General features: G+C 44.1%; 1 long non-coding RNA gene across 1 annotated transcript; it reads left to right on the top strand.

The window, feature by feature from the left end:
• The first annotated feature begins 113 nt into the window (after positions 1-113).
• On the top strand, positions 114-3,283 carry LOC148044594 (uncharacterized). The gene is made up of 2 exons (XR_015697266.1): positions 114-395; positions 3,052-3,283. It is a non-coding gene; the product is annotated as an uncharacterized LOC148044594 (long non-coding RNA).
• The last annotated feature ends 19,235 nt before the right edge of the window (positions 3,284-22,518 follow it).

Raw genomic sequence — 22,518 nt, 5'->3', positions numbered from 1 at the left:
TGGCCTTCCTGTCAAATGCTGGCCGCCGATAAAGCGAGGGAGGGGGAAAGGGAGGGAGGGGAGCGGAGGGGGCTGGGAAAATGCTTTGGGCTATTGTGCGGGAGGGGCCGGCAGAGAAGAGAAAGAGACGACGGGAAGGTTCCCCACCGGCCCTTCCCCCCGCTTTGAAAAGAAACAAAAGGGTGGGGTCGGCGGGCCTGCGAAGGTCCTTCCGCAGACGCCGGTTCTTCGATGAGGAAGGGAAAAGGAGGGATGGATGGAGCCTTACTTTTATGAAAGTGTCGTAAATACGCCTGTTTTGGCCCCTTGGGTTGTTTGCCCTGCGCCGCCGGTGTCAAAGCCCACCTTGGCCTTTGGAAAGGAGACAAAACGATTGCGGTTACTCCAAATATAAGGTGACCAGATTTTCAGACTGGTAAAGAGGGATACCTTTGACCCGGGGGGGGGGGGGGGGTTTGATTAAAAAATTTATACGGAGCAACAAAAAAATTCATATAACGCAAAAATAGTATTGTAATATTTTTTTTATTTCAACATAACTACAATTTACAAATATAAATTGTAACTGTTGCCAAACATCAAATTTTTTATCACGTGACCATGAGGATGTTGCAATGGTCGCTAAGTGTGAAAAATGGTCATTAGTCACTTTTTTCAATGTCATTGTAACTTTGGTCACTAAACCCATTATACCACCTTTCTTGCCACAGTTCTTAAGTGAATAACTGCAGCTGGTATTTTGTATTTTGGATAAAATCTTTTTTTTAAATAGTCTTAAGACAATTTAAAAAAAGAATCCACACAGAATAATTGAAGTAAAACATTTCAAACTATTCCACACAGAATAAATTGAAGAAAAACTATTTTTAAAAATTCTATGCACAATATATTTCAAAGTATTGTGCATAGAATTTTTAAACATGGTTTCACTTCAATTTATTTTGGATAGAATCTTTTTTTAAATAGTCTAAGACAATTTAAAAAAGAATCCACACAGAATAAAACTATTTTAAAAAATCCTATGCACAATAAATAAAATATTATTTTAAAATACATTAAAAAATAAAAGAAAAAAACCCAGATCACTTACCAGCAGGCAGACACTCCAAGTCAATCCAGAATGATGTAGATGTTAATACAAAGAACAGAGCAAATTAAAATGGTGAAATTATTAGCCCCAGGAAAATATTTTTCAAAGAAACTTTGCCACCATTTTTTCCACACGAGCCGACCTCCAACCTCCGTGCCCCTCCCCTCCAGAAAATCCAGGAAGGAACACTCGCGACCTCTCTAGCCAAGTATTTCCTGGAGCTCTATGGTACTGGGTCATCTTTTCTTATAAAATGAGGTAAAAGGGCGGGGAGATCCGTTTTCTTGCTTTAACGTTTTAATTATATCTTCAATGAAAGTACTGAGACAGAGAGAGAGGTTAGTTAGACAGTGTCTTTTGTCTTGCCCTGGTTATGATTTCTTAAAGCCACTGGGCTTTCAACATGAAGTCAGAAAATCGGGACTTTTTTAAAACGCCCCGGGACACGGGACAAATTGTTAGAAATCGTGACTGTCCCACTGAAATCGGGACGTCTGGTCATCTTATCCAAATAGCAATAGCACTTAGACTTATATACCGCTTTAGAATGCTTTACAGCACTCTCTTTGTGGTTTACAGAGTTAGCTTATTGCCCCCAACAATCCTCATGTTTCACCGATCAAAGGAGTTGCGATCCTGTTCCTTAAAAGTGTTGTTGTTATGTGCCCACTGGAATTTGTGTGCCTATTTAGCTTGTAAAATAGGCTGGGAGGAGAGAGGGTTGTTTTAAAGTAAGTAGAACAGGGGTATTTTTGGTATAAGTTAGATCTACTCATCAATTTCTTAATTGTGAGGTCAGTTGATATAAGGTCAACTGTCCATTCCAGATACGGTAATTCCTAAAGGTATGGAGTCTAGATGTGCAACCACTGGCAAACTGACCTATTGAATTGGTTCATATTGTGCTGCTTTTAAACAACAGTCTTACCTGCGGCGTGGTAAACAACAATCCTAACTAGAACAGAGCTGAAAAAATCTGGCTTGCCCACAACTATGGGTCTCCAGAAAGAGAAACAGGAAAAAAAAACCTATCTACTGGCCATCCAGAAATTTGCTACAAAATATAGTTGCCTTATACTAATATCTGGCTTTTGTGGTACACAAAAGAAACAGTGGGAGAGACAGTGTAGGGTAAGCCATTGTTGTAAATAAACGTGCTACTTTTGATGTCAAGCCAATAATTATCAGTATTGTTCCCAATATTATAAATGATTGGCATACATTACATATGGATAAAAGTAGACTACTTAGTCACATGGAGGCATTCAGATCTATAGTGCATATAAACCAGCACAAGAGAAAGCAACCTGGTGCTTTCCCCCAAATTTGGAATAACTATTATCATATTGCTAATGGTAATTAAATTGAAATTGAAAAAATCTTAAAAACTCAAGTTGGCTATTTTTAGAAGCTCAAGTTGGCTAATAGAAGGTGATAGAATGTAAGCTTGCAGTGAAATAATGTCAAGTCTTATGAGGTTCCTGGGGAAACCAGTGATAATGAAAATAACTATGTTGGGAATGTGATTATTTAAAAAATTGAAATTATACTACATTGGCCAGAATATTTGATTTGGAATAAAATATAAAACTAGATCACATAGTGAAAGTCACTGAGTGTAGAATCAAAGTAAAATGTTGAATGAGACCACATTTCAAATTATAGAAATGTATAAGGCACAGGGGAAACTTGCTTAATGAGAAAAAATAAAGGTACTGTACATCAGGGTAATTAAGTTTTTAATGTCTTGAAGCTGCACTTTAAAAAATGTCTACATGAGTTGCAATAGGCAGAGCCATGATACAGTGAGATCACACAAATGGACAAGTTTTAATGTGTGCTTTGGTGTGGGTGGAGTTTCTTTTATTTAATTAAATTTAGTTTTTAAAGACTTACATGTTTGTTGTTTCTAAATAGTTAATAACACCTCTGTAATAACAGGGTTTGCTTCTATATTTTAGCAATGGAGCTCTGGGAAATCTCATTTGATCATAGTACAAGAACTCTTCAGTCCTTAATTTAAACCAACTCTGTGTAGAAGACCTCCTCTTCATTGGTTTATCTTTTCTGTTTAAGCCCACTACCAGAGGTTTAAAAATATGTGTATGTCTGAACTTTGTATCCTTTAGGCCAAATTTGTGTGCTTTGTATGGCTTTTTCAACTGATAATAAAATTTAATACTCTTGGCAGTACTTACAAGGGAAATTCAAATCTGATTTGCTGATCTATGACCTTAATAAAGATTTGATTTACTTTGATATAGCTTTAATAATTACACTATGGCCATTTATACTTACCAATGTTATATCCATTTTGGCAATAACTTCTTTCTGCCATAGTACCCTGGTTATGCTTATTATTCTTAGCCTATGTTAGAGAGAAGTCTAAATTATCCTTAGCTGAACAGACATTAAAGTAGCATTTTCTATTTTGTAAGTTAATAGCATCCAGCAACAATTTCAAGTTGTGTAAAATCTGTTGAGCTTTATTTCTCACTGTGTTGGAAATATAAACAAGCAGCAGTCGCATGTGTGAGGTCACAGAGTACAGGGAAGAAAAGGGAACTCCCAAATAAAAATATTCTGATTCTGCTCCCTTTGCGATTGATTTGGTTATTGCTTGTTTAATCTGTTTTCAGTTTGGGTTAACACAGAATGCAATGTAGGAAGAAAATCAAAAGAAGGGGCCTAGCAGTAAACTGCATTCAGATTCACCGCATTTTTGCTGCAGTTGTAATGATTGCAAATGTATTGAGCAGAGAGGGAAGTAAAACTGAAAGACTCAACCAGTTGCTTTGTCTATCCAGCACTGTGTTTGCTTAATCAGGACAGCATGTGTTGGAACAGAAATAAGGCTCAGCAATGGGAGCAGCAAATTTCTTGCTGATATAGCTTTCTTCAACTGAAGCATGGGTAGATAGCATTTAAATCTAAAGAAGAATAGAGAAATAGTAAAACAAAATATGCAGGAAGAATTTAGTCTAAATCATGATTCATGTCATACCTTATTTTTCAGTAAAGACTTCACTTATGGAACATATGATAAAATAATGATTCTCCATAGCCATGGAGTACCATGACAAATTACCTTTATACTGATTCAGCATATTGTCTGGCTTAATTACTGCAAATATTGATTGGAGCAACATATCATTAAATGATATTGTTTGCCTTTATGTAGTAGAGATAATATGCAATATACAGGAATGTCTACAGCTACAGTTATTGGCTTTCAAACCTCAATTGTGACTTGGCAATCCAAGCCCTACATCTTTTTTAAATGCACATTTTTAAAAGGGGTGTGGCTTTGCTCACCTCATTATATTATTTTGAAGTCTATTAGCACTGCAGTGACTTGTGTAACAATACAATTCTACATATACTTTAGCCTAACATGTTACTTGCCAAATTATTTATTTATTAGATTTGAAAGCTGCCTATTGCATTAAATGACTCATTACAGAATTTCTATTATGCCACAGTGTTTTTCTATTACTAATACTAATATCCTGGATTATAGTGCAAATTCATGCATAATTATTCAGCAGTCCTATTGAGGAGTGAAGTCATGTAGCCATTCGCAAACTAAACAGTGGTTCTTATGGGCAAATACCGGTGTAGGTATGTTATTTCAACTGATGATTGCTCTTTTTCATTAGAAGCCTTCCACAAGAAGTCTCTCCTTCCTGTATGTGTCTGTGTACTCACGAAGAACTCGTCCTAAAGAATAGAGTTTGCCACTGACATTGGAAAGACTTATAAATCTTTTTCCCCTTGTCCTTCCTTCTAGGTTTTCCCTGGTGATAGCAAGAAAATACTTTTAGCTGGATAAAATGAGTCCTGTTGTTTTCTGTGGAGTTTATATTATATATATCTGAATGTGTTGAGATTGATTTGTACCCTACCCTACATGCATTGATTTTAAAATAAATCCAATAAATGGGGAAATGAATGTGGATTATCTAAATTAATCTAGATTTATATATGTGGCTTAACTAATTTACTATTGCATTAGAAGTGTCTCTAAAATGAGGAAAATTACAGCCGCCCTTAAGGGCTTTTGTAATTATGGCTATGATCTCAAACCACCACCACCACCACCACCACCCCCGATTTTACTGAGAACAAGCATACATACTGGTAGTATGCTTCCAGTATAACTTAATATAGTCTGTATCTGGGTGATAGATTATTCTACCTATGGTTGTCAGTTACACTGACATTCTGCTGTATTTGTCTTGGTGGTGTGTTGATGAACTACTCTCTTGCTGACTCACCTTGGTTATCCTTGTGGTTATACATCTTTTAGACAATGATAAAAGCTTCCTATTATTTCATGCCTATTTCCTGACAGCTACCAATGAGCTCTGTATTTACCTGCCAAGCAAGCTGAACCTGTCAAACATAACTAAGTCACACTCCCCTAAGTGTTTTGTTTACATAGTTATTATATCCATGCATAATTGTTAAGGTACAATTAAGGTATAGCAAAGCATCAACAATGCAAACAAAAACAAAACTCAATTGTCCGTTTCCTTGACTTCTAAATGATGCAGCTCTTTCTGAATTCTTATGGTATCTAAAAATGAATGAATCCTTATGGAGGAAAGCAAATGGAGATGTGTGTACTCTTCTTCCCATGAGAGCAAATCTGGAATTCTTGCTCTTTAGATAAAGCAAATAATTATGTTTTTTTTTCAGTTTACCAGTTTGATATGAATGTAGAAAAGAGAAGCAGTATTTGATAGGATCTTCATGTTACTACAGATTTGTGGTGAAAACTCTAATCTTGTAGAAAATTCCCCTTTCAGATAATTCCAAAAGGTATTGAGGTTTTCTCAAAACAATTATACCTTCTGTGTGAGTCCAATAAAAATTACATCTCAGCTGTCAGTGTGGATGATCAAACTTTTTACATTCCATTTTTGTTTATGCTAGCAGATCTGCAGTGCTGGAATGATGTTTCTTCACAAAACTTCTTTAAATAGCATAAGTGGCATACAAATATAATAGCTACATCACACACCAACTCTTTGAATCTGGTTTGGCAGGAAATAATGTAATTAAAAACCAAATACCTTATTCATATCTTCACCTTGAAATTATGTCTTCAGCTTTAAATTATTTTGATGGAAGAAATAAATACAAAGAGGTGGTGGTGGTGATGGTATCAGTGGTGCCACCACCACCACTTTACAGGATTCCCTTGCTATTCTAATGGCACTCAACCCTAAACAGACTGGCCATCTGTTGCAAGTATCTTCCCAGTTTTGGTGTGGATATTCTGTTGATTTTTTTTCTTTATGATTTTTTTGTCTATATATATCTACTTAATTAAATAATCCATAATTTGCTGGGCTCACATAATATGTTATGACACAAAACACTGTTTATCAGCATCAGCAGTTAAATTTAGATAACATATCAAGCCAAGCCAAGTCATATAATTAGATACCATGCATAAATCAATCCATTGATTCAACTATGTCTTTCACTTCCCTTCTGTTTTTTGGTACCAACTTAGCATATACAGACTTGGTTAATGGATGAGAAGTAAAGTGTCTTTTCCCCCCCAGTAATAGTGGATAAAAATGTTTCAAGTTCAAGAATTCTGAGCTCAAAATGCTCTGTTCCAATTTGAAACAGCTGTTCGTACTAGAAGCTTCCCAATGGTGATGAAACTCAAAATGCATTCACAGTGACCGGAATGGTATGGGAACATTTCTAGTAAAGTCAAAACAACTGATTTCAAACACAAAACTCTTCAAATTTCAGATGTTTTGCCTACCCCTACCTTTTTGTTCCCACTGAAATAAATGTTTAGAAAGCCGTTCCTGCTGTGGTTAGCCGTTTCTCTAAACTATTTTATAAAATACTTAAATATGTATATATATAAGGAGCCTATTTGCTTCATACCCATCAGTGTATCTTCTGTGCAATCTATGCTGAAAAGAACCCCCAATGTTCAAAAATAAATCACTGGCTGATTACAACATGCTGCAATCAGATTTGTGCCAATCTTTTCTTTCCTAGTGCTTTTATCAAAACATGTATAGCAATCCATCTGCTGGTCAATGGTTTCTGATGGATTATACTGAGGAAAACACAGGGGAAATGAAGGGGTTGTAAGTTTAATAATGGAACCAAATATGGCTTTAAAGAAATGGGCCATATTACTGGGTATGAGGTAAATCACAGTGTGGTTTACAGGTAGTCCTCAACCTACAACAGTTCATTTAGTGATTTTTCAAAGTTACAGCAGCACTGAAAATATTGACTTATGACCATTTTTCACATTTACAACCACTGAACTATCCCATTGATCATATCATCAAAATTCAGACTCTTGGCAACTGACTCAAATTTATGACAGTTGCAGTGTCCCAGGGTCTTGTGATCACTTTTTGCAACCTTCTGACAAGCAAAGTCAATGGGGAAGCCAAATTCACTTAACAACCACGTTGCTATCTTAACTACAGTGGATCACTTAACACTGTGTTAACAAAGTTCATAAAATGGGACAAAAGTTACTTAACAAATGTCTTGCTTAGTAACAGAGGTTTTGGGCTCAGTTGCGCTCATAAATTTAGGTCTACTTGTACTGGTTTTGGTGCCAACTCAATCTTTGCAGTTTCCAAATGACAATTTATATAGCTTACCATGTTGTGTGAATTTACCCAAAACAAATCATGCCACAAATCAGGGGTGTCAAACTAGTGGCCTGTGGGCCGGATGTGTCATGCACAGGCCACACCCACCCCAGCTCCACAAAGGCAAAAAGGTCGCAATATGTCGCAATATGTCACATGATGCGATTGAGTATGACACCCATGTCCTTACCTAAATAGATGTAATATGATTTCTGACATTCTTGCCAGCTTCCCAAAAGGGAAATCAATAGGAAAGCAGGCAAGAAGTTGGAAATTGCTGCCAATTCCACTGCTTTTTTTTTCTGCCCATGGTCATTCTGTTTAGCTATTTAGGTAAGTAAATATTGATTTATTATAGAAGTTCTGTTACCACTACAATTAACAGAATTAGCAGAGTTGGATGGGACCTTGGAGGTCAATCTGAGGTCTTGGGAGTCAATTATTTTTCTATTTATGTTCTTTTTAGATGATTAATGGACCATCCCACATTGACATAAAATTGTCAGTCTAAATTTTATGTTCAATCTAGTCACATAAGACTGCACTACTTTTCTCTCAAAAGATGACAACAGGTCACAGGGTTTCACTATAAACGGCCACTACATGAATCAGACAATAAAGAAGTCCTCCAGGACCCAATCTCAAATATTAACAAAAGCAACAAAAGAAAGTTATTCTTGATGTAAGCTCCTGCAACACATTTTGGATAATCATTAAATTGCAGTTGATACAGCTATTACAAAGCCAGTTTGCCATTGTTAATATCATCAGTCACTATTTGGCTTTAAACATGTTCCTTAATACTCATGACCTGCAGTTTTGAGTCAGGCTATATACGTAGCCTCAAACAAGTCCACCCAGACGTTATTACAAAGTGTCCCTTTAAACAAATACCAAAAAAAAGTTGAAAAGCGAGTTTTGAGAATTGGGTGGAAGCCATGGAGTTCCTGTCAAGGCTTTAAAAGTGTTGTATTGAGCACAATGTTGCAATATTATTTGCAGAGAGTAGTTGTTGAGTATTACTTAACTATAGCAAATTAAGGTCAGAAAGACTTCTTGTTACCTTACAACATTTTTTTTTAATCAGAAAAATTACACAATAAAGAAATTAAAATGGAAATATAGTTTATAATACATACTGTAGCATGTAATACATACAATCTTGGTCTATACTAAAAAATGAAATTATTTTCCTTCTTATTCAGTGAATACATTAAATAAATGAATGTGATGCTAATCAGAATTAACAAGTGTTACATAATTATGTATCAATAGATGATATTGATATCCTATGCATTTATTTGCCAGACACAAATTGCATTGAATGAATCATGAGCCCAGGCAATAAAAATGTATGTATGTATGTAAATAGAGATGGTTTATTTCTAAGGAAGCATGGATTGGATCAATGAAAAAGAAAGCCACAGTGTCTGATTTATACTACGATACATGGTAAACCACAATGTGCACTATTATTACATTGTTAACCATTGTTTCTGGCTTTGTGTTATATAGCCTTGTTAGAATCAGAGCCTGTGAAATGAGTACTTAGGTTTAGAATATATATGTAAATTGTTTCTGAAACTTCTGTAATTTAAGGTAAATACTGAATATTGTTTGTTGCAACTTTTGCAATGTTTATACAAAGTCTCATTGCCATTGTTGTAAGAGAGTAATATAAAGAGCTCAAAAGACATATAAAGATTATACTAAGAATATGAGTATAAATCTGTTTAGCTTTTTTAAGATAAAAAAGGATGCTTTTTTTGATCTTCGTGTCATTTAAAAGTATTGCCACCAGATAAGAAAATAAGTAATACACTTAATCCTTATGAGGTACCAGTCATCCTTTATAGCCCGTTCTCTCTTTCTTAAAGCAATACAGTAATTGACTTATGACCACAATTGAGCCCAAAATTTATGTTGCTAAGTAAAATTTGTAAAATGAGTTTTGCCCCATTTTACTCTTGGCCCTGTTTTAAAGTGAATCACTATAGTTGTTATATTAGTAGTACAGTTGTTAAGTGAATCTGGCTTCCCCTTTGACTTTTCTTGTTAGAAGGTAATAAAAAGTGATCACATGACTACAGGACACTGCAGCCATCACAAATTGCCATCCATCCAAATTTTGATCACATGACTATGAAGATGCTTCAACGGTCATAAGTGTGAAAAACTGACATAAGTCACTTTTTTCACTGATATTGTAACTTTGAATGGTCACTAAACAAACGGTTATAAGTCGAGGACTACCTGTATAAGAAGAATCTCCCTTAAGTCAGTCTCAATTCTTGGAAATTATTTAAGCATGTTGCACACTGTAAACCTGACAACAATATAGAAGAGTTTACCACTGTTATCTTCCCCTTCCCAATTATTTTTCCTGTTTACTTTCCTAATCTTTGTTCCAGATGCCAAACAATTTCAAATCTGTTTAGCTTTTTTAAGATCAAAAAAAGGATACTAGTAACCTCATGTCATTTAAAAATATTGCCACCAGATAAGAAAATAAGTAGTAACAATACACAAATTCTAATGTATTATTTCCCACATAGAAAAATGTGGTAGCAAAAATTAATTCATACATACATACTCAGTGATTGCAAAACTATGGCACATCTGATATCCCTTAAACCAGAGGTGGTATTCAGTAGATTCTGACAAGTTCTTGAGAACTGGTAGCAGAAATTTTGAGTAGTTCAGAGAACCGATAAATACACCTCTGACTGGCCGCACCCCCATCTATCCTCTGCCAAGCAAGTCACAGCTGATCGAGAGGAAATGGTGATTTTGCAGTAACCTTCCCCTGGAGTGGGGAGGGAATGGAGATTTTACAGTATCCTTCCTTTGCCATGCCCACCAAGCCATGCCACGCCCACCAAGCCATGCCATGCCCACCAAGCCACGCCCACAGTAGTAAAAAATTTTAATCCCACCACTGCCTTAAACCATATGACTACAGGTCATGCATTCAGCTCTAATATTGCATAATGTGTGAATCAGACACCAGATTACATGTAGTTCAGTTGTGGGCACATTTTAGCAGACAATGGAATTACAATAAAAGTACAGATTACTGGAATTATTATTTCAATGAATACCAAATGTGGACCAAAAATTGAACTTTCTAGCAAACAAAAGAATTGAGTAACTGGTTAAAACATTGGGTTTACATTAAGTTTGAAAAATATTATTATGTATCATCTTGTTTCATTATAAATTATTACTACAAATAACTAATAGATTGCTATTGGAGAAATCTGCCTATTCCTCTGCAATCAGGAGGAGATTATCCCACTACACTAGGAATGGAGAAGGAAACTGGTATAGATAAATACAGGTAGTCCTCAATTTATGATCACAATTGAGCCCAAAATTGTGGGAAATTTGTTAAGTGAGATTTGCCCCATTTTACGGCTTTTCTTGCCACATTGGTTAAGTGCATCACTGCAGTTGTTAAATTAATAACACCATTGTTAAGTGAATCTGGTTTCCCCATTGACTTTGCTTGTCCGAAAGTGACAAGAGGTGGTTACACTGCAATTGTCATAAATGTGTGTCACTTGTCATGCATTCAAATGATGTGACCATTGGGATGTCACAACTGTCATAAGTGTGAATCATGGTCATACGTTACTTTTTTCAGTGCCGTTGTAGCTTCAAATAGTCACTAAGTGAACTGCTGTAAATTGAGGACTACCTGTATATAACAGCATACATTCACTCCTTATCAAAAAGAAACATATTAAAACTGCCTGGTCCCAGAAAAGACCAAAGAATAGTGACTTCTAGTTAAACTATATTCTTTTAATGTACCTATCTAGATATGATTTATTCAGAAACACAAGATTGCAGGTGATACAAGCACTGTTGATCACCACTCCTTGTTCCTATAATACTACTTCCTATTACCCCCACAAGAATTTACTATAATCAACTTATTCATTCCTGATTTAAAAAAACAAAGATTCTCTTGAATTAAGCTTATGCCTTGGTGACATCGTGCTCATAACTATGCCATTTTTGGAAACAATGAGGAAGTAGTTTGTCACTACTTTCTTCCTGAATATTTTTAAAAATTTCTCTGACTAGAGTCCTGGGATTTGTTGCTGGTCTCTGATCCAAGTACTAATTAGTCCTGACCCTGCTTTATTTCTAAGTCTAGAGAAGGTCAGCAAGATGCTGCCACCTGCTGAGATTCTACCTTGATTAAAGCTATAATGTTTTGCTTCAGATGTGGAGTTGGTGGTCAATATCAGTAAAATTCTTCTCAAATTTGATGCAATATTAAGTGCATATTATATGTTGTATGTGCTAAAATGTGATTGGCTAATTTAAAGCTGTGTACTATGTTAACTTGGGCAGTTTGATGGTTCATGAATTAGTTTATTATGGGAACCCAAGCAATCAAGTTAATTTTTATTTATTTATTTATTTATTTGTCAACAAATACAAGGAAACAAGTATGAAAACACATGAAAAAATGGCAAAAATAAATGGATATAAATAAGCAAAACATAGCCATAAACACGTAAAAAGAGTACATATAAATGGGGACAGTAGGAAAGGGACAGTAGGCATGCTGGTGCACTTATGCATGCCCCCTTAGGGACCTCTTCATAAATGTGTATGGTCCACGGTAGACAGTTTAAGGTAAAAGGTATGTGGGTTAGAGGAACTAACAACAGGATCAGGTAGGGTGTTCCACACATTTAATACTCTATTGCTGAAATCGTTTTTCCTGCAATCAAGATTAGAAGGGATTACATTTAGTTTGTATCTATTGATAGCCCTTGTGTTATTGCAGTTGAAGTAAAAGTAGTCATTAGCAGGTAGGACGTTATGGCAGATTATCTTGTGCACTAAACTCAGGTTGGAGTGTTTTTCAATCTACCATATTTCTACATGATTTATTACATTGTGAGAACAAAGACCATAAATACTGAAAAAGACCGTTGGCTTACCTGAACGGTCGTTCTCGGGGCACTGCGAGGAGAGCCCAAGCGTGGGTTAACACAGCCTATCTGCCCTTGGACTGAGTGATGTTTTTCTGTTGACCACGCCTCCCTTTGCCTCTGCATGCTCAGTTTAAAAACGAGGGAAGACAGTCCTGTAATCAGTTACAGTCAATACAGTCACAACAATCAAGAAAAAACACCCCGGGCGGGATTGGACTCTCCTCGCAGTGCCCCAAGAATGACCGTTCAGGTAAGCCAACAGTCTTTCTCCAGTGCACTGCTCAGAGAGTCCAAGCGTGGGACATGCCCAAGCTATTGAGTCCCAGGGTGCGGAAGAACCAGAGCCTCTGGAATCTCAGCTACTCTTTGTAATACTCTTCTCCCAAAGGAGGCTTCGGCTGAGGCAAAGGTGTCAATTTTATAGTTTTTAATGAAAGCTGTGGGGGAAGCCCACGTGGCCACCCTGCAAATGTCTAGGATAGATGCCTGGGTAGCCCAGGCCGCTGATGCTGCAGCGCTTCTAGTAGAGTGTGCGGTGACACGGCCTGGAGCCGTCTTGCCCTGGTGCTCATATGCCAGTTTGATGCAAGCACGCAGCCAATGACCCACTGTGTGTGATGAGACCTTGCGGCCAAGGGACGCCGGAAGAAAGGAGATGAAAAACGCCTTCGAACGTCGGAATGTCTTAGTCCTCTTTACATAAGTACGCACGGCACGCTGCACATCCAACTTATGCCATTCACGCTCTCTAGGGTGAGAAGGATTGGGGCAGAAGTTAGGTAGTATAATCTCTTGAGTCCTGTGAAACAAAGAGTTAATTTTCGGAGTAAAGGAAGGATTGAGTCTCAGGATGACCCTGTCGGGATGAACCACGCACAAATCCTCCCTGACAGAGAGAGCTGCCAGTTCGGATACCCTGCATGCCGACGTGATAGCCACCAAGAAGGCAGTCTTAATGGTTAGGTGGCGTAGACTGGCCGTGCGCAAAAGCTCAAAGGGAGGCTTTGTCAGAGCTTTCAGCACGAATGGGAGGTCCCATGACGGGTACCGGTGAACTGCCGGAGGGCTGATGTTAGCAGCTCCTTTGAGAAAACTCTTGATCTGAGGGTGTTGACTCAGAGAACGAGAGGATCCCCTGGCCAGGATGGTGGACAGTGCTGCAACCTGACGTCTAAGCGTACTAACAGCTAGACCCTTATCCAGACCCTCCTGCAAAAAGTCTAGGGTCTGGGGGATGGAGGCTGAAGAGTCCACAATGTCTCTAGCCTTGCACCACTGAGAGAAGGCAGCCCAGGTGGCATCGTAGATCCTGGTAGTAGAAGGCCTCCTGGATGCTTGAATCATGCGAATGACCTTGTCAGAGATGTTCTGCTTCCTCAGGAGTTCCCCCTCAAGTGCCAAACGGCTAGCTGTAGCCATTGGGGGTCCAGATGACTGATGGCCCCTTGGCTGAGGGAGATTTGATCCTGAGGAATTCGCCACGGTCTCTGAACTGAGAGGCTGACAAGGTCTCCGTACCAGGGTCTTCTGGGCCAAAAGGGAGCCACCAGGAGAAGGTCTGCTCTTTCGGCCAGGAGCTTGCTCACCACCTGAGGGATAAGAGGTAGAGGAGGGAGCGCATATAACAGTCCCTGAGGCCACTCAGATCTCAGAGCGTTCATCCTCTCCGCTAGAGGTGAGTGGTAATGGTTGAAGAAACGTGGGAGATGTGTGTTGGTGTTTGTGGCAAACAGGTCTACTTGCGGTTTGCCGAATCTCCTCACGATCTGCTGGAACAGGTCCGGGTGCAGCCGCCACTCCGAGTGGTTGATGTGTTGGCAGCTCAGCCAGTCTGCCTCCCGGTTGCTGGTGCCGGAGATATGATCTGCACTGAGAGAAGTCAGATGATGCTCCGCCCACCTGCCCAGAGCCTCTGCCTCGAGCATGAGAGCCTTCGAGCGAGTGCCCCCCTGCCTGTTTATATGGGCTTTGGTCGCCACATTGTCTGTCATTAACAGTACGTGAGTACCCTTTACGAGACTGGCAAACCTTCGCAGTGCGAGTCGGACTGCCCTCAGTTCCAGCCAGGTGATGCTGTGGGCAGCCTCCCTCTGAGTCCACTGGCCTTGGGCAAGGTGACCCTGACAATGGGCGCCCCACCCCAGAAGGCTGGCATCCGTGGTGACAACGAGTCTTTCTGGCTCTTTGAATAGACAGCCCTTCCTGACTGCTTTAGAGTTTAGAGTTTAGAGTTTTATTTCATTTGTAAGGGGACTCAGGGCGGCTCACAACTCAAAGAAGGGAAGGGGGGATACAGACAGTTTAGCAACAACACAAAACAATACATAGTTAAAAAGCGCAACAATCATACCATTCGAGATAGGGGCAGCGAATCTTTAGCCCCAGGCCTGTCGGAACAGCCAGGTTTTAAGGGCTATGCGGAAGGCCTGGAGGGTGGTGAGGGTACGAATCTCCATGGGGAGTTCGTTCCAGAGGGTCAGAGCAGCCACAGAGAAGGCTCTCCTCCGGGTAGTCGCCAGTTGACACTGGCCGGCGGATGGAATTCGGAGGAGGCCTAGTCTGTGGGATCTAATTGGTCTAGTGGAGGTAATTGGCAGTAGGCGGTCTCTCAAGTACCCAGGTCCAATACCATGAAGGGCTTTATAAGTGACGACTAGTGCCTTGAAGCATATCCGGAGACCAATAGGCAGCCAGTGCAGCTCGCGGAGGATAGGTGTTACGTGGGTGAACCGAGGTGCACCTACAATCGCTCGCGCGGCTGCATTCTGGACAAGCTGAAGTCGCCGAATACTCTTCAAGGGCTGCCCCATGTAGAGCACGTTGCAGTAGTCCAGTCTGGAGGTCACAAGGGCGCGAGTGACTGTTGTGAGAGCCTCCCGGTTCAGGCGAACCTGGGCAAATGCCCCCCTGGTCACAGCTGACAAGTGGTGTTCAAAAGTCAGCTGTGGGTCCAGGAGGACTCCCAAATTGCGGACCCTGTCTGAGGGGCGTACTGTTTGACCCCCCAGCCTGAGAGATGGAACACTTGGCCAATTAGTAGGAGGGAAGCACAGCAGCCACTCGGTCTTATCTGGATTGAGTACAAGCTTGTTAACCCCCATCCAGTCCCTAACAGCCTCGAGGCCCTGGCACATCACGTCAATCGCTTCATTGAGTTGGCACGGGGCGGACAGATACAGCTGCGTATCGTCCGCATACTGGTGGTATTTTATCCCGTGCCGTCGAATGATCTCACCCAGCGGTTTCATGTAGATATTCAATAGGAGGGGGGACAGGACCGAACCCTGCGGTACCCCACACGTCAGGGGCCTAGGGGTCGATCTCTGCCCTCCGACCAACACCGACTGCGACCTGTCCGAGAGGTAAGAGGAGAACCACCGTAGAACAGTGCCTCCCACCCCCACCTCCCGCAGTCGTCGCAGAAGGATACCATGGTCGATGGTATCGAAAGCCACAGAGAGGTCAAGGAGCACTAGGACGGAGGCATGACCTCCATCCCTGGCTCTCCAGAGATCATCGATCATTGCGACCAAAGCGGTTTCCGTGTTGTAGCCAGGCCTAAATCCCGACTGGAAGGGATCTAGATAATCGGTTTCCTCCAAGGACCGCTGGAGCTGAAAGGCTACCACCTTCTCAACAACCTTCCCCACGAAGGGGAGGTTGGAGACTGGACGATAGTTGTTTAGGACGGCTGGATCCAAAGATGGCTTCTTCAGGAGCGGTCTCACCACCGCCGCCTTTAGTGCAGGGGGAAAGACCCCCTCCCGAAGGGAGGCGGCAACGACCACCTGGATCCAGCCCCGTGTCACCTCCCTGCTGTTAGCAACCAGCCAGGAGGGGCACGGGTCCAGTACACATGTGGAGGCACTTACAGCTCCCATGGCCTTGTCCACGTCCTCAGGGGTAACAGCTTGAAAATCAATCCAGTGATGTCCTACCAGATTATCCCCTGGTGCCTCAGCTGGTTCTGCGGAATTGGAGTCAAGGTCCGCCCGAAGCCGAGCAACTTTATCCACGAGGAATTGGACGTAGTCCTCAGCTCTGCCTTGCAAAGGATCACTTGTATCCCTCCTATTTAGGAGGGAATGGGTTATCCTGAACAAGGCAGCTGGGCGCGACTCAGTGGAAGCAATCAGAGAGGCAATGTATGTTCTTTTTTGTCGTCCTAATTGCCCGGATGTAAGCTCTGATGCTGGATGTTAGAAGTGCTCGGTCTGACTCGGACTTACTGGATCTCCATCGTTGCTCTAGGTGTCTCTTTCGGCACTTCATCTCCCGGAGTTCCTCAGTAAACCAAGGGGCCCTCCTGGATCCACTGCCTCGGATCGGCCGTAAAGGCGCAATCCGGTTAAGAGCCTCTGTCGCTGCTGAGTTCCAGGCAGCAACCAGAGTCTCTGCCGGACTGCGGACGAGGGTATCAGGAATAACTCCAAGCTCCGTCTGAAAGCCCAAAGGGTCCTTAAGTCGCCTGGGGTGGAACCACCTAATCGGTTCCTCCTCCCTACAGTGGGGGTTTGATCTCCGAAAGTCAAGCCTCAGTAGGTAGTGGTCCGACCATGACAGGGGTAAGATCTCGCTACCCCTCAGACCAAGATCACAACTCCACTGCTCCGAGAGAAATACGAGGTCGAGCATGTGACCCCCCGAGTGAGTTGGGCCCCGGATTACTTGGGTCAAGCCCATGGCTGTCATGGAAGCCATGAACTCCTGCACTCCATCAGAGTGTTCACCGAGCGAAGGCAAGTTGAAATCCCCCAGAACCATAAGCCTGGGAAACTCAATTGCCAGCTCGGCTACCGACTCGAGGAGCGAGGGGAGGGCTGCCGCAACGCTGTTGGGAGGCAGGTACGTTAACAGCAGGCCCACTTGACCCTTGAGGTCCAACTTCACCAGCAGGGACTCACACCCGACAAGCTCCGGAGCAGGGATCCTATGAGGTACTAGAGACTCTCGGATAACAATGGCCACACCCCCACCCCTTTACTGGGATCGCGGCTGATGAAGCACCTGAAAACCCTCTGGGCACATCTCTATGAGGGGGACTCCTCCCTCCGGGCCCAGCCAGGTTTCAGTAATACATGCCAGGTCTGCCCTCTCGTCTAAAATTAAGTCCCGAACGAGGGGAGCCTTATGAACTACAGACCTGGCATTTAGCGACAGCAGCCTGAGACCAGGGTCCTGATTACTCGCGCCATCTGGCCTTGGAGTGGGACTCATAGGGCCGGAAGGAGGGATCTCTGTGACGTAGCGAGCCCTCCTTCCCCGGTAATGGCCCGCCCTAAAGTCCCCGCCATATCTGCCCCTCCTTGTTAAGACCGTAATGCTCCGGCCCACTCCCGTGTCCGTGGTCCCTCTACCCACCCAGATAGCCCCCGCGTTTCCCGACAGGTCCATCGAATCAATCATCCTCCCACACAAACACGGCCACTCATCCATGCATTCCCCACATAGGTCAGTTAAAACACAAAAAATACAACAATAATGAATTTAAAAAGTGGGTACAGTCATCAATCAGGCATACCATTCACACCACATTCCTAAGTGCGCACTCCTCCGGCAAGGCTGAAAAGGTCCCAAGAGTCTAAGGTGGTTGTGGGGGGCAAAAAGGTCTTCCTATGCACAGTGGGCATCCCCGTTTGTCCAAAAAACCAAGGCACTATGGTAGATGAAATTAAGTAAATGCCATTCGAGATGGTAATGATATTCCCAGGGCGGTTGCAGTTAGTAATAGTCAACGTAGCTGGGGCTGAGATGGCACGTCCAGAAGCCCTTGGGCTGTAATTAGGCAAAACGTGGTGTTTAAAAAACACAGCTGTGGAATGACCAGATGACCAGCAAGGGAAGCAGACAAAAGTTCCACAATGTTGATGACAAACTGTAGAGGGAACTCTCCCAGTCCACCAGGGGAAGAAGTCTAAATAAACAGAGTTCAGGAGAGAACAAGGGCAATGATCGTACAAAGGTTGAGCCACAGGGGTGGGGGGTGGGGGGGGCGTCCAGAAGGGCTATGGCGGTGGCAATTGAAGCCAACCGCCAGTTCGTCCAGTCTCTCCGGGCGCCCAGATTGTTTTTTTCTCCTCTGGAGCAAAGGCAATCCAAATTAATCCCCAAAGGTTCTGCAAACCGGGCGGGTGTTATCGAACAATGTTGCAGGCAACCGATGATGAAACGAAACGCCGCCATTGGGTGGGGGGGAGGCGGCCTGGGGAAACTGAAACGGCGGCAGCAAAACCAGCCGTCCAGTCCCGACCACTCTGCCGTTGGAATCCAACCACCCCTTCCTCAGGCGAGGCGAAAACTGCCTCATGTAACACACCGTCCAGCGTCCAGTACAGTCCAAACACAAGCCCTGAAACCAGGGTCTCACCGGCAGCGTTGCGCAGCTAGGAAGACATCCGCCGCTGCGCAGCGGAGATAGAGCGTCCGCCGCTCACCCGCTCTCTTCAAAATCGCCAAGGTCAGGATGGAGTCACAAAACCGTCCGGGGGGGCATCCAGCAGCAGCCCCCCGCGTAGGCAAATACCTCTTCGGCTTGCCCAGTCGCTGATCTCCTGCCAGGACTCCTTTTCGCCGATCACCGGGGTCTCAAACCGCAGGTTAATTCAATCTTTTGCTCTTTGTAAGCCCAGCATTTAGCTTGGGCAGCCATTTCCCAACCCTCCACCAGGCCAGAGACCAGATCACCTTCCGTGGGAGCCGAACGCGCCTGTGGGAGTTGCTGATCTTTGCCCTCTGCATTGGCAGCAAAAACCACTGCAGCTCCCTGGCATGGAGATGAGCCCAGGGAACCACTTTCAAGCAGGATATCATGATCCCCAGGAGCTGAGACAGCTGAACTATGGGCACCGACCTGGAAAGTCTGCAGCGCTTCACTCTGCATCTCAGGTTGGACAGCCGATATGGTGACAGGAATACCTGGCAGGAGGTGGAGTCGATCACTGCACCCAGATGCTGAATGCGGGTGGACGGCCGGAACTGGCTCTTCTCCAAGTTGACAGATAAGCCATGTTCTTGCAGCGTCTGCACAGTCAGTGTGACATCGCAGTGAGCCTGCTCGGTGGTGAGAGAATGGATAATTATATCGTCCAAATAACATTCCAGACGCTAACACTGCCAGTATCTTGGTAAATGTTCTGGGCGCTGATGATAACCCGAAGGGGAGCGCTTTGTATTGATAATGCTTCCCTTCCAAACAAAACCTCAGGAACCTTCTGTGGGCCGCATGGATGGGGACATGCAGGTAGGCCTCTTTGAGATCTATGGAGGTCAATAGGTCCCCCTCCCTCACACAGTCCAGGATGGAGTGGAGTGACTGCATCTTGAACCTCTTGTAGGCCAGATGCTGATTCAGGCTCTTGAGGTCCAAGATGGCTCTCACACACCCCCCAAGCTTTTAGGGACCAGAAAGAGGATTGAGTAGAACCCTCTCCCCTCCTGATCTTTGGGGACTGGTTCTATGGCCTCTGTCTGGAGGAGATGGAGAATCTCGGTCCTCATGCGATCCCTCCTTTCTAGGTTCCTGGGGGTAGGACAGCGAAGGAATTTCCTCTGGGGGAAGGTCAGAAAGTCCAGAACCAAGCCTCTCTGGATGATGTTGAGGACCCACTTGTCCGATGTTATCTCCTCCCACCTGTCGGCATACAGGCTCAGCCGACCTCCGATGGGAGGACCCCTGTGATCGTCATTTCCCCTTATGAAAGGGGTGGGAGTTGCCATTATTGTTGCCGCCCCCTCTGAATGGCTTGCGAAAGGAAGACTGGGATTGCCTAGCTCGAGACCCGAAGGAGGGTCTGTCCTGGTGTCTGTCTCCCCCCTGCTGAAAAGGTCTCTGATAGGAGGATGTCTGAGTCAAAGGCCCTGACTCCTGGTTCCTATAAGGTTGCTTACGAAAGGAACCGGATCCCTTACGCTCGCCCCTCTTAAGCATTGCAGGAAGGATTTTTCGTTTGTCTTTGGTCTCGGTGACAAACTTGTCCAGGGCATGTCCGAACAAGAGACCTCCCTTGAAGGGAGCTGAAGCCAGTTTCCATTTGGCCTTCATTTCGGCTTGCCAGTGCCGAAGCCACAGGAGGCGGCAGGAAGTGATGTTGGAGGCGAGAGCCCTGGACGCGAACTTTGCAGCTGTCAAGGAGGCATCAGCTGAGTACTCAACTGCCGTGATAATTTTAGTGAGCACATGGCGCCACCGAGACTTTTTGGGCGGTGGCCGAGATCTGAGCTGTCTCAACCAGAACAAGGTAGCTCTGGTAAAAAATGAGGCAGAGGTGGATGCCTTAATGGCCCAGGTGGATGCCATGTGAGTCTTGTGGCACGCCTTCTCCGACCTCTTGTCCTCAGCCTTCAATCCTTCCAGAAGCTCAGCCGGTAGGTTGGAATTAGATGTCAGGGACACTACCGGGGCATCCACTTCTGGAAACTTCAGAATGTCCTCCATTTTCCCCTCTACAGCATAAAGGGTCTTATCCCCCCCACTGGGGTTGGTCAGCATGCCGGGTTGAACCCACTGGTGCTGAACTACGTACATAAAGAGGTCAGGTACAAGGATGACCTCCGGGGCAGACACCGTCTCTTTAAACAGCCCATGCTTGTGGTCTTTGGATGTAGAGGCCTTTGCAGCCTCAGGTTTAGAAGTGGGGCCTAGCTCCGTAGCCGTCATAGCCTTGTGCAGGATCGATTTAAATAATGACAGCTTGAAAAGGCCAGTAAAGGCCGGCTTGTCAGGGGGCAGGTCTTCGTCTTCAGGCAGCATGAATCCCTCATCCCCCTCCTGCTCAGAGCTGGAAGAATCAGAATTAGAGGAAGAGGATGAAGCAGATGTAGAGGCCGGCTCCTTAGAGGTGGAGGCCTTGGCCTGATGCTTCTTCTTGGAGGCCTTAGCCTTGCGGGACCCCCTGTGTTTGATCCCCTCCGCTATCCCTTGGGAAATGTCCAAGGAGATCACCTCCCTCATCTCAGCCAAAAGGGCCTGACTTTTGCCTTTCTTTGGGCGATGCTTGTGAGGCCTGCTACAGCCTGCTCTGCCTGAGCTGGATCCGCCCTCCCAACGCAGGGAGCCCAGAAGGGAATCTTGCTCCTCTCTGATGGAAGAGCTAGGGGAATCAGGGTAACCCCAGGAAGCCTCCGGTGAGGGATTCCTGGATTCACAGTCCTCCCCCGAAATGAATTCGCTGCCCCCTGGGGATTGGGCCTCCCTAGTAGAGGGGGAATTGTCCCTGCTTTCAGGGGCCGAGAGGGGTTCCGCCTCCTGGAGGGGCCTACACACACCCCTGGTTTCCACTGCGGTCCCTGCAGTCCCTGGGGAAGACTTGCCACTAGGACCCTTGTGCCCTTTGCCTTTCCTAGCCACGGGATCCAGCTTGCTACGCTTGCTGGAGGACCCTGCTTGTTCCTCCAAGGCCTCCCTGCACTCCTCAGCCATGTTCAGGGCACCCACGGGCCTGGAAGGTAGCTGCTGCAGGAACGGGCTCACGCATTGGCCAGCCGGCTCGGAAAACGCTTTCACAGACACTTCAGGAGGGAAGAGCCGCCTGGTGGCCGGGGTCCTTTCTCCCACCACCCTCAGTGCCCCGAGGCTTAGCTTCGGAGGGGAAGGCCAGCCGGTGCCCCGGACTAGCCCCATTCCTCCCTGCGGCGTTCTGCGATCGCTGAGAGGTGAAGATGAGTCTTTCCCTGGCTGCAGAGTAAACTTCGCTCTCCCGAAGCTGGAGAAAACTTCTTCACTCGAAGACTTCGCTCCGGCGAATCAAAATGGCGGTTAGTGCACGCGCAGCCTCCTCCCGCCAAATCCAAATCACCTGAGGGAAAAGCGTGCGAAGCGGCT

This window comes from Thamnophis sirtalis, unplaced genomic scaffold (genome assembly GCF_051295495.1).
Source record: "Thamnophis sirtalis isolate CommonGarterSnake01/CBP01778 unplaced genomic scaffold, rThaSir2_p1.2 scaffold_7, whole genome shotgun sequence".
In the NCBI taxonomy this organism is placed as follows: Eukaryota; Metazoa; Chordata; class Lepidosauria; order Squamata; family Natricidae; genus Thamnophis; species Thamnophis sirtalis.
Note: the sequence above shows the minus strand (reverse complement) of the source record. Positions and strands in the feature narration are given on the sequence as shown.